This window comes from Brienomyrus brachyistius, chromosome 8 (genome assembly GCF_023856365.1).
Source record: "Brienomyrus brachyistius isolate T26 chromosome 8, BBRACH_0.4, whole genome shotgun sequence".
In the NCBI taxonomy this organism is placed as follows: Eukaryota; Metazoa; Chordata; class Actinopteri; order Osteoglossiformes; family Mormyridae; genus Brienomyrus; species Brienomyrus brachyistius.
The window spans coordinates 3,173,521-3,185,087 of record NC_064540.1 but is presented as its reverse complement, the minus strand read 5'-3'; the positions used below and the strand labels follow the sequence as shown (position 1 = coordinate 3,185,087).

Here is an 11,567-nt window from a genome sequence, read left to right as displayed (position 1 = left end):
ATAACTCGTTGACTGCCAATACGAAAGATATGATAACAGCTATGGAAAAGTACCCGCGAATCTACCACAGACATATAAACATCACGAGTGAAAACTGCAAAGAAACACATGAATGTGCGTTTAAATGTAGGTAGTTTACTTCATAATAATAACAATTATACAGAGAATATATAGAGTACAGTGAATAATAATGAAGTGCTCAAAAAGGTGCATATACTCAGCTAAGTGCAGAACATATAGGCCTAATATACCACAGAAGAGTAATGAATGGCAATTGTTCTGGATAATTCTCAATTATTGTGGTAAATGTATCTAGTCTAAGTATTATTTTCGAAGTGGTGCTGTGCAATTTGAAAAGCTGAAAGGGTGAAGTACTGACCTTGAAGTAAGACAGTACAACTACAAGTTAACAATTTTGTTTAGATACCACATCCAAAGAAATCATTCCAACCATTTCTACCATCAAAATTAATATAGTTCAAAAAATGTACACTTCACTTATAGTAAAAGTGTTTTTTATTTATATCTCAGAAACTTAGTCACCCTTAATCTATGTATCTAAATCAATGACCAGGTGAAACCTTTTATTTCCTAAGCAATCATTTGACTTGGCATCAATTTTTTACTCTCCTGTTCCCAGTCTATTGCTGTGTGTCCACACCTTATAAATATAAGTGGATTTTCCAGATGATCACTTGCATACCAGTGGGGCTAATCCTACAATTGCACAACTTTTATTTCAACATATATTCTTGTGGCAGCAACACTTCAGGGCATATGATTAATCAGCTGTGATAAGACACACCAATAGCAATTATGATAACCATCTCTCTGAAATAAACAATAACAGCAACTTTCTAATTCACAGGATTTCATTCTGTCTTAATATAAACACAACACTGCACTGTACAGTAAGTGGGTGTTGGATGGATGGATGGATGGATGGAAATATGCATGAAATAAGCTTCTGGAGGCTAGTAGGCTGACTGAACTTTTAGGTAATGATAGCACTGTCATAGGACTGAATTTGGATTCAGGAAGTGATGTTGGAGCGAGGATTGCAGTCCAAATTATACTCCATTCTGAATGACGAGGCCCATCTTCCCAACAGAGACTTGCTGTGGATAAGTAATACATGTATGGAGTATTTGTACTGAGGGTTATTTCCTTCGTCTGGATCTATAAAGTTTTCTTTTCTGTTATTGACTATTAATTCAGCAGTCGTAACTACAAATTTCTAATCTAAAATATACTCCAGTTAAAGGGTCCTACATTCGCCTTCTCTCCTTTTATCCTGGACAGCGTCCTAGGTGGTCTGAAAAGGTATGCCACAAAAATCAGAGTACCTGAAGGAAACCCCCATGACCTCGGGAGAACATGCACTCACACAATGGAGGTGGGATTCAAACCTCACACATGTTGTGTTATATTCAATAGGACACGTTGTTTGATGGTTTCAGCAGAAGATACACATCAGTGAATACAGGAGAGCAGGTGTGGGTATTTTTGACAGGAAAATCAAATAAAGAACTAAATCAACGTGTTAAAAACTATTTAACACGCAGTTAAAGTTTTGCCCTAGAACTGACCCTTGTGGTACTCCCAGTCATTATAAACGGCTAACCACTTTATGTTTATAGATTTGTATGTGGGTGCAAGGTGAATGTTTGTGTTTTTTTTTTGTGGGCACGACCTGCTAAGGAGTCATACCACACAGGGCCCTGTAAGGACATGTCAAAATGTAAACTTTAAACAAGCAAGATCCCTTCCTGTTTGCTTGCGTAACGTTTACTTGAGACGACTGAAGACCTGTGCCTACATTTTTCTGCGATTCTTTAACCTACAACATCGCTTTCTGCAGTCTGCATATGAAAATAAACTCAAATCAAAATGCGTAAAAATCCTTAAGACACCAGTGAGTACCAAGGACAATCTTTATATCTACATAACTGTGGATCAGTAAATAACGGCACAACTTGGAGTGAATGAGAAGGTGGCAGATAACACCAATGTTACCAAGAAACCCTAAAATGACTTACGATGGCCTTCCTGATTCAGTGGAAACACTCAATGTCACGAGACACTATTACAGCTCTCATCGGCATTATAGTCGTTCTTGATGCAAATATTTGTGTGATTGTACAGGTGAGACCATTTGTTCTCTGCACAGGGATCACAGCATTAATCTCTGTCTTCTGATTTGCATGGTGAGTCCGTGACACAGTATCAAGGACTGGTGTCCTGCACTGAAGAGCTGGAGATCTTCAGTGCCACCAAGTCACTATCCTGATGTTTCGGGGCTGCTGCAAATTTTCACTTTCGCACAAGTGAAATTAAAAATACCATCCAAACAGTGGCAAGTCATACAACCGATTAAATATTAAATATTCTAGTGTACTGAGCACTTAGTTATTCTCTAACGGTATGTAATAGTGTTCAGCTTAAGATTTTCTTTCATTCGTATGTGCGTGATGTAGCACATGGTTACAGTCTTCAGACGGACTAAATTACTGAATAAGTTATCACTGCCAAAGGGCGCCTCCCCACTGTCATCAAGTACATAATCTCATAATTTATAGGTTTCAACCGCTGGTGGCTTCAGCCCATCCTGAATGAAATGTCCGGTGCTGGTTGCTATTTAGTCGTACAAGAGAAGGAGCAATTGTATTTACTGATCACAAGGCTCATGATGTCATCATGTGATGTCTATTTTAATTCAGCTTCTTTCTCTGTTGCCAGTAAGCATTGCAGATGAAGACAATAAATCAATATTCGGAACCTAGCAGTAAATCCTAGTTTGTAAAGAACCTAGCCTGGAAAATAAATTCACATACATTAATCGCGTCGTTTTTCCTGAATTACTAAGGTATTTTACTGCTGCTTTGATCTCCATATATAAGGGAAGAAGGGTAGATCCTGCATTGCACTGGGACAGCGCTGGGCACTCTTTGTGTAAACGTGAATATAGTCAGTGATTATTTGCCTGTTTCTTTGCCTCTTATATGCAAACTGCAAACAATCTCCTGCGACTGAGGGTGGAAAAAGCAACATGCGCGTACCGCAGCAACATGCTCATGCCGCAGCAAAGAGCCGCATCCTACACAATTTGAATCCTGCTTTGAATCCGCTCATGATTCACCTGCTTGTGATTTTCCGCCGCATGGCCCGGTCCTGACAGGTAAGTCAAAGTCAGGACACGCCTTTGGGTTGAACTATGTTCAGAATGTGTGATAGGGCCTGGTTTGTTTTTGTTGACCCGATACACTAGATTTTGGCAACACCAGACAAAGCTGTCGCTAATGATGTGTGACTAAAAGGACAGCCACGTTATAAAAATCATGGTCAATTTTTTTCAGCAGCTGCTTGTAATTCAGACAGGATCACATGCAATGTTGGCGTAATACTTTTTCTTTATTTTGCAATTTTTTTGTTATTTAAGCTACATTAGCAGCAAAGGTGATGGTGAAATGACTAAGAATACACCTGTTGCACATGGCAATGTTATCCCAGCTGTGTTTCAGTAGAAACAGAAAACCACAACTTTCCCCCCTGCCACCTAATCTGCTTTCAGAACATATGTTTTTATGTACAGGTTGTATATGTTGTTTTCTTTCGTCAAAATATTAAATATTTCGTAACGCTTTACATTACGCGCACTTTCATAATGCATTCATTATGCATTCACAGAACATTCAGTGCACCTTTATAATGCATTCATAGAACATTCAGTGTACCTTCGTAATGCATCAATTGAACATTCAGTGCACCTTCATAATGCATTCATAGAACATTCATAAGCAGCATGCGAGTACACCATAACATCCTAACATCTCTTAACAACTTTAATATACATTAATAACAAACATTGCATGATTATACAATTATAATGTTTGTTATTAATATATATTACAGCTGTTAATATATGTTAAGGTATAAATGTATGATGTTTATGATTGTTTTATGAATACTTAATGAATACACTATAAAGGTGCATCCAACAAGATCCAACACCGAATGCAATATCTGAGTGTTGCCGAAAGTTTAAGGGCAAATATGCACAAAGATACAAATATATGAGCAGGAATAAGGGCAGTGTGTGACTGTGTGAGTTAGTATTCTGTCCTCGTGATCAGAATGTCACTGGTTCATATCCCAGGATCGGCAGAGTGATGTCACCGCTGGATCCTTAAGCAAGGCCCTTACCCTTCAACAGGTCCAGGGCCTGGCTAACCTTGCTTTCTCACTTGTATGTGGCTTTGGATATATGCATCTAGTAAACGAATAAAAAGATGCGGTGGCAGGGATACAATATATATATAATAATATATAATCTAGTTAGTTCTAGGCCCACTGATGCATAAAATCAATAGACTTTGGTAAAAGCGGGACACCAAATGCAACTGATGAAAATAACTTCCACCTGCTTGATTCCAAATTTCAAATACAAAACATGCAACTCTGCAGTGGTTCAGAACATGTAATATTCATAATTCATTAATAAAAGGAATATCGTCTGGTTGTGGCTGAGGTCATGCAAAAAAATGCGGAGTGGCAGGTTGAGTCCTTATTGACATCTACATTGCATTTTTCAGCTTAACTGGTGCATTTATCCAAAGAGACCTAAAATATTACCTGATTATACAGCTGGATATTTTTGCATTTGGATTTACACATTTGTATGTTTCAAATTGCAAGATAAAATAAACCCAGTAAAACAAGTGAGCAGTTGCATATTAGTTAGTGAAAATGTGGTGCATATGATTAGTTTAATTAGCAAAATATTCTATGAAGTAGTGTATTGAAAAACATTCTGTCTGTCCCATGGTTGACTTTATGGGGCATTTTGCATGTCCTTGTGCGCATGTTGCCTGGATAATGGATTGTAGGGCAGCAGAGGAATGCAAGGTGGTCAAATGAATCAGATGAGCTCAACAGACGGATGACATCAGCTCAGGGGCTGGAAGCTGCAGTGGTCTTGCAGCTTTCAGATGTTAAAGTAAAAGCTAATTATCACTATATGGTGATCAGGTTCACCCAGCACTGTAACATTTCATTCCTACTGGGTGGGGCACCGCTAGAGATTTTGGGCCCCCACAAAGACCAATTCAATTTTTTTAGGGCCCCTGTCACCAGGGGCGCCGCTAGCAATTTTGGGCCCTATGACAAAATATGAGGTTGGGCCCCCCTACCACACCCATTCAGATCTCTGGGGGCCCCTAAAGGGCGTGGGCCCTTAGAATTGTCCCAACTTTCCCCCCCTTAGCGGCGCCCCTGCCTGTCACTCAGGAGCCCTGGGAATTATCCTGCCTGGATGGATTTGGGGGACGATTATAAGTACATAGGCAGGACGCATTCGCCGATCCATTCATCTCCTGTCAAAGTGTGGAACCTGAGCCAGAAAGTACAAAACACCAGGTATGAGACACCCTCACAGGATACCAATCCATTGCAGAGGTCACACACACTCACACTCTCTGGCCTGATTTTATGTCATTGAGTTTATTCATCCAGGAGACCTAATTATCCAACTCATAAATCAAATCAAAAGCTCATGGTATAAGTAAGGAATAATTGACGACGGGCCGTTGAATTATTAGAAAATAATTCACACCCGAGGTGGTGATGCGGCCACGACGCGAAGCGGAGTGGCCGTTACACCTCGGGTGTGCGTTATTTTTCTAATAATTCAACGGTCCGGAGTCAATTATTCCGCTTATACTACGGTTGCCACACCTCAAGACATCGATCAGATGATATATTTCAAGGAATTCGTCCGGTTTTTCTACTTAAATCGCTATTGTGAGTAGGATTATTTCTTCCGCATCTCATCCAACGATTCTTTTGCTAGTTCCAAAACGTCATTTTAAAGATGGCAATGGAGGCTTGAGCTGTTGATAGCAGACTAATGCAGTTAATAATGAAGTTATTAGAAAGAGAGCGAGAGAGACAGAGAGCTTGTATGAATTAGGCTACCTCTGTGTGTCCCTCAACAGTGTTCTGAAGCACCGTCTCTAAACTGTAAGTCTGCTTTAAGATGCAGCGCTGCTATTACCTCGCTAGTGAGAAATGTCATGTGTAGCCTTTAAGTTGGTACACTAGGCTAACTAATACTGCTGCAGCCCAGTTGTTGAAAGTTTCATATTCACCGTAAATATTAAAATTTACTTTCGGAAAATCGTCTGTCATGTTGTTGTTTTTGTTAGTCCTGTGTGCTGTATAGGTACTGTATGCTAATTTCCGTTATTACAGTTAACTATGCGAAGTGATATGGAACTGTAATGCGGTCAAGAGAGCTGCCTGGAACTACGTTCGCCGTGCGTTTCCCTGAAAATAATTGCACACCTCAGAACGTTCGTCAGCCAATCAGATTCTAGCATTCAACGGTCCCGTAGTATAACTTTATTTGAAATTATTGACGGGCCGTTGAATTATTAGAAAAATAATGCACACCCAAGGTGTAACGGCATCACCACCTCAGGTGTGAATTATTTTCTAATAATTCAACGGCCCGTCGTCAATTATTCCTTACGTAAACCTGTATAATTTATTGTCAGCTTAGGAATTTTCTTAACTTAATGTGCAAACTGGCAATTTCTCACTGAAGCAAACATGTAATCACATTGTAACTGTCTTTTCCAGGGTGTATTACAGGCTTAATGTCACACTGAAGGCACGGACTTCATTGTGCTGGCAGTCACAAAACTCATTATTGTTTAGATGCTTTTAGTTACCAGTATGATATCTGATCTGAACCCAAATGAGTGATGCTAGAAATTTCAGGTTTTAAAAACAATTTAAGTCACTGAGCCAGCATGTACCGTAATGTATGGCATACTGCATATTGTTATTGAAATGGACGGATGGATGGAATTAAAGTAAACTCTTGTTCTAAACTGGCTTCTCGCCCCTCCTTACCGGTATGATATCTGATCTGACTTTAATTTGTAGTAAACAGTAAACACTAACCCTAATCTGCCACTCTAACAACACATCTAGTTTGGTATCACATTACCTTCTACCATGTTATGTTTCTACTGCAAGGACGATGTCGCTAGCAAAGCTCTGTAAAAAAGAAAGAAAGAAAGAAAGAAAGAAAGAAAGAAAGAAAGAAAAATTAAACTACGAAATTCATTTGCTCTTTGAGAAACTCACTGTACTGTATCAAAGAACTTCCGCCATTCCTCTGTGTACACTGTGACTAGCTATGTGTTAAATTAGTAATAATTATCTTCTAACACCCATCTATCCAGTGAGATGACCCCTCTGAAAAGTGATGACAACTGGCAAAGATATAAGATCAGAGTGACTCTCGTGTACTTTATAGACCTGGCAGTCCGCCTGACCTAATATTATAAATCCTGGCCATCGACTTCTGTTGAATGTGCCCTATGGTACTATTTGGCAAGCATTAAAAAAAAAAGCCACAATTAAACGATAACAGAGGCTCCCCTTCAATGATTTACTTTCCTCTGGTCTGTCATTCTGGGTCTAAAGGAAACCAGACCTACATTACATTACATTTATTTATTCAGCAGACACTTGGCTCTGACCCTCTCCTGCCCACAGTCTGCTACCTGACAGACTGGAGCCTCTTCAAAGTCAAGTCATCCCATGACGCTACCCTCTCCTGCCACAAACCAGCTCTCACTTCCATTCATATAAGCTGCGATATTAGCGAAAGCTGCTACAGGCTAGCAATTAGCAGGACTCCGGTAATTATTTGAAAGGTGTTTTGTCTTCTTTATTAAACACGTGAAGCAATTTAAAAAACTAACGGCAGATAGATATTCGGCCTGCTATCTTGTTTTCACTTGAAATGACCTTGACCTTTTCCCCAGTGTGTATATTTGCAGTGTTACAACAAAAGGTCAAAACTTGTAAAGTTAGAAAAATAACTCCTGCATTGTGACCCTCTACTATGCTTATATAGCAAGTACTATTTAGATATGTTATCTACTGGGAAGATACAGGTGTGCATGTCAGTGGGTTAATGGGTTAATGGGTTAATGTACTCCTTCTGACTTGTACAGTTTCACAGTTACTATGTGTTATATTCTGTGATTTAATACATCCCTGAAAAGAGAAATTGTCAATTTAACATATTTTTAAACTACTGTTTTATATACATAACCAGCGAAAGATTTTCTACATTTGCATGTTACTCACTTAACATTTACTAAAAATACACTCAATATTCTTTGCTAAGAAATAAATTTACAGTATGTTCACCATTTCAGTACTTTTATTAGCAAGAAAATGTCATATCGAAGTGACCTCCTCTAGCAGTTATAACAGCAGGGAAAATCAAGGCAGTCTTTCTACAAGGGTCATTAAATACTGCTCTGTTTCATGGGATGAAAGAGTTAACCAGTGCATTCAAAGCCTATAATTGGACCATGCCATCACCACACAACCAGTTCATGGGATGTCAGACATGCACTGTTACATACTCTTTCCATGTTAAAATGGAAACTTGTTTTATCTGATTTATATTTTCATTTATTATTGTTCACTCAACTATGCAGGGCTTAACAAGAATAAAAAATCTGCAGTTTTTGAAATAAATGTTACAGTGGTAGCTTTTTGCTACTGGCTGCATTTCTGATACTCAGTAACGAAGCATCCATGCAGTGCTAGTTGCACCCAAGTCATATATCTAATTTTTTTGTTTAAGGTTTAATTCTTCCCTCGCTTAATTGTATCTGTATCGATGTTTCTTTGTAGGTCTCTTCCATCGGATCCTGTCAGATGATGTTCTCTCACGGCTTTATAAATTTCAAGCATAGTGACCAGGATTCAAAAGAAGAGTTCTGATAGTATTTTCAAAAAGATTTCACTGTTTACCATGGATTCATACTCTTAAATCACAACCCCCCCCCCAGCAACCTCTGACACTCATCCATCCATCCATCCATCCATTATCGGGGGCCTGGTTGCGGGGACTACAGTCTAAGAAGGGATGCCCAGACCTCCTTCTGACCAGCCACCTCCTCCGGGGAGGATACTGAGGCGTTCCCAGGCCAGCCCAGAGATATAATATCTCCAGTGTGTCCTGGGTCTGCCCCGGGGCCTCCTCCTGGTTGGACATGCCTGAAACACCTCCCCAGGGAGCCGTCCAGGAGGCATCCGACATGCCCGAACCACCTCTTCTGCCTCCTTCGCTGTACTTTGAGCCCCTCCCGAATGTGTGAGCTCCTCCCAATGTCTCTAATACTGAGCCCAGTCACCCTGCAGAGGAATCTCATTTCTGTCGCTTATATCTGCCATCTCATTCTTTCGGTCACAGCTCATGACCATTGATGAGGGTAGGAACGTAGATCAACTGGTAAATCAAGAGCTTTGCCTTCCAGCTCAGGTCTCTATCACAACAGAACAGGTCCATATTACTGCTGGTGCTGCACCGATCCATCTGTCTATCTCTCGCTCCCTTGTTCCCTCACTCGTAAACAAGACCCCGAGATACTTAAACTCCTCTGCCTTGCTACCCTGCCCGGTTTAGGGAGACTGAGGCCTGAGGGAAGAGCTTGAAAGCGAGAGCCTGGTGGCCGGAGCCTCCACCCATGGGCCCGGCCGGGCGTAGCCTGAAGGAATAACATGGGTCTGCCCTCCTGTGGACTCCTCACCTGTAGGTGGAGCTGTGGTGGTCGGGCGCAATGTAGATCAGGTGGCAGTCAAAGACATACGCCGTAACAGACCAGTCGTCGGCTACCTTTTGACATTCAAGGTACCTTATTTATGTCACACTAAAGCACCTTGTTTATCTTTTATATGTTAAATTATTTAATTTCATAGTAAAAACCTGAATGAAACATCCTATACATCATATTTGGTTGTCGTTTTTAAATCTTGACTGAGGGAACTGTACAAGAATTCTAATGCACCTGTACCTCTGTCCCTGTGCAAATGGCAAAAAAAATTTGATTCAATTCAGTTAAATTCACATGAGAGCCTGGACGCTGGGATTCTAGCACCAAGTGGGGCTCTGGGAGCTACAGCCACCCACAGCTGGCGGCCATTAAAGCCACCGATTTTCAGCCATTCTGGGTCTCCATCAAAGCTGGGCAATGAGGGGAGGTAGGTTTTCGCTTCGTTGTGCAACCTCCACCACAAAAGGCTACCTGTGATGGGGAGCAGCCATTAGCCCAAAACCAGCCACTGCCCCCCAGCCCCCGGAACCTGCGTATGAGCACTAAGGATGCACGATGGGGGGGGCACGATTCCTCTGCCGTTCAGGTTTCCTTCATTTGGTTTTGTTAATACAGCGTCTCGCACACTGTACCCCACCCCCTCCCCATAATTTCAGTAGTTTCCACAATACTGTTTACGTTACATGGTCACAATGTCATCATCTCGTTAACATACATAGTTAACCCACACATTACACTTTTGTGACAGGGTCACAGTGTTTTGATACATCCGTTGATCTGAATTGCATAATGAAAAAACCGGCAGGATTAAACACACACATATTTGTTGGACCTGTGCCATGTTCTAGGGACCAAAAAGATAATAAATACACAGTCAAAATATTTTGCTTTGAACAGCGTTCTTATGGCGCACATAACAAAGCGAATGTATTATTTCGTAGCCTGAATTAGCAAAGATACGTATCAGCTGTACACAGGACCTGTGCTGACCATAACAAATACAGGAAGAGATTGGGGTCATACGCAGCGGCCGTGGATTCGACTGCCGCTGTTTTCAGCAAAGGAGCCAGTAAATTTCCATCATTGCTAAACAGGAAGCAAAAAGGGGAAATGGTAGGGTTCTTTCTTCCCCATATCTGCCGAATGTGCCTTTTTCATCTGCAGCAAAAGTAAATAAATATATTTGACATGATATATACACTTCTGGCTTTGTCAGAATCACACTAGCTACTGTACTTGAAACTCTGCACGTTAACAAGGAAGGACGGAGACTTCCTATTTAAATAATCCTTGTAACAAATTCTGACTGTGAACCATTTACTTAGTCTTGGCAGGGTAAAAAGCCATAAAATACTTGAGTCGTGTCAGTTTGACTGGATTATGACCGGGAACTGTAAGGTAATTAGTGTATGGCCACACTGTACATGAAAGTGCAAGGGAAATGACTGCCATTTAACAAGAAAAGATTTTTTTTAAACTGCCGCAGTTCCTGTTTTTACACACTTTCACGCCCCTGCAAGGGCCAGTAGAAAGCTATATGTATTAATTCTGTTAGAGATTAATCCTGTATCCACACGCCAGGCTTAACTGTTAACTCACACTGGATGCGTTTGGTGACAGGCACAGTTTTCAGGAAAGAGACGAAATTCTGCTGCATCAGAGTCATGTCTACCACAAGAGCTGCCGTCAGCAGGGTGGGGGTCATGTGACAGGAGACTGTTGACAGGCAGACGGTTTAGACAGGAACATCCATATAAGCCACATAACACTGACTGTCACTGCACCTCGACAAAACCTGAGGGTTTTCCATTGCATACAGCTTTAGGCGTCCTGCCACTGTCTTATTTTAATGCTTATCTGGCGAGAAGACATCTCTCCAGACCACCTGAGTATGTGACCACACATAAAGATAAGCCAGGG

The 11,567-nt window shown here is 40.8% G+C and overlaps 1 long non-coding RNA gene across 1 annotated transcript; it reads left to right on the top strand.

Annotated features, from left to right (window-relative positions):
* Position 1: 1 nt before the first annotated feature.
* On the top strand, positions 2-9,818 carry LOC125747026 (uncharacterized). The gene is made up of 2 exons (XR_007399137.1): positions 2-3,178; positions 8,725-9,818. It is a non-coding gene; the product is annotated as an uncharacterized LOC125747026 (long non-coding RNA).
* Positions 9,819-11,567: the final 1,749 nt, after the last annotated feature.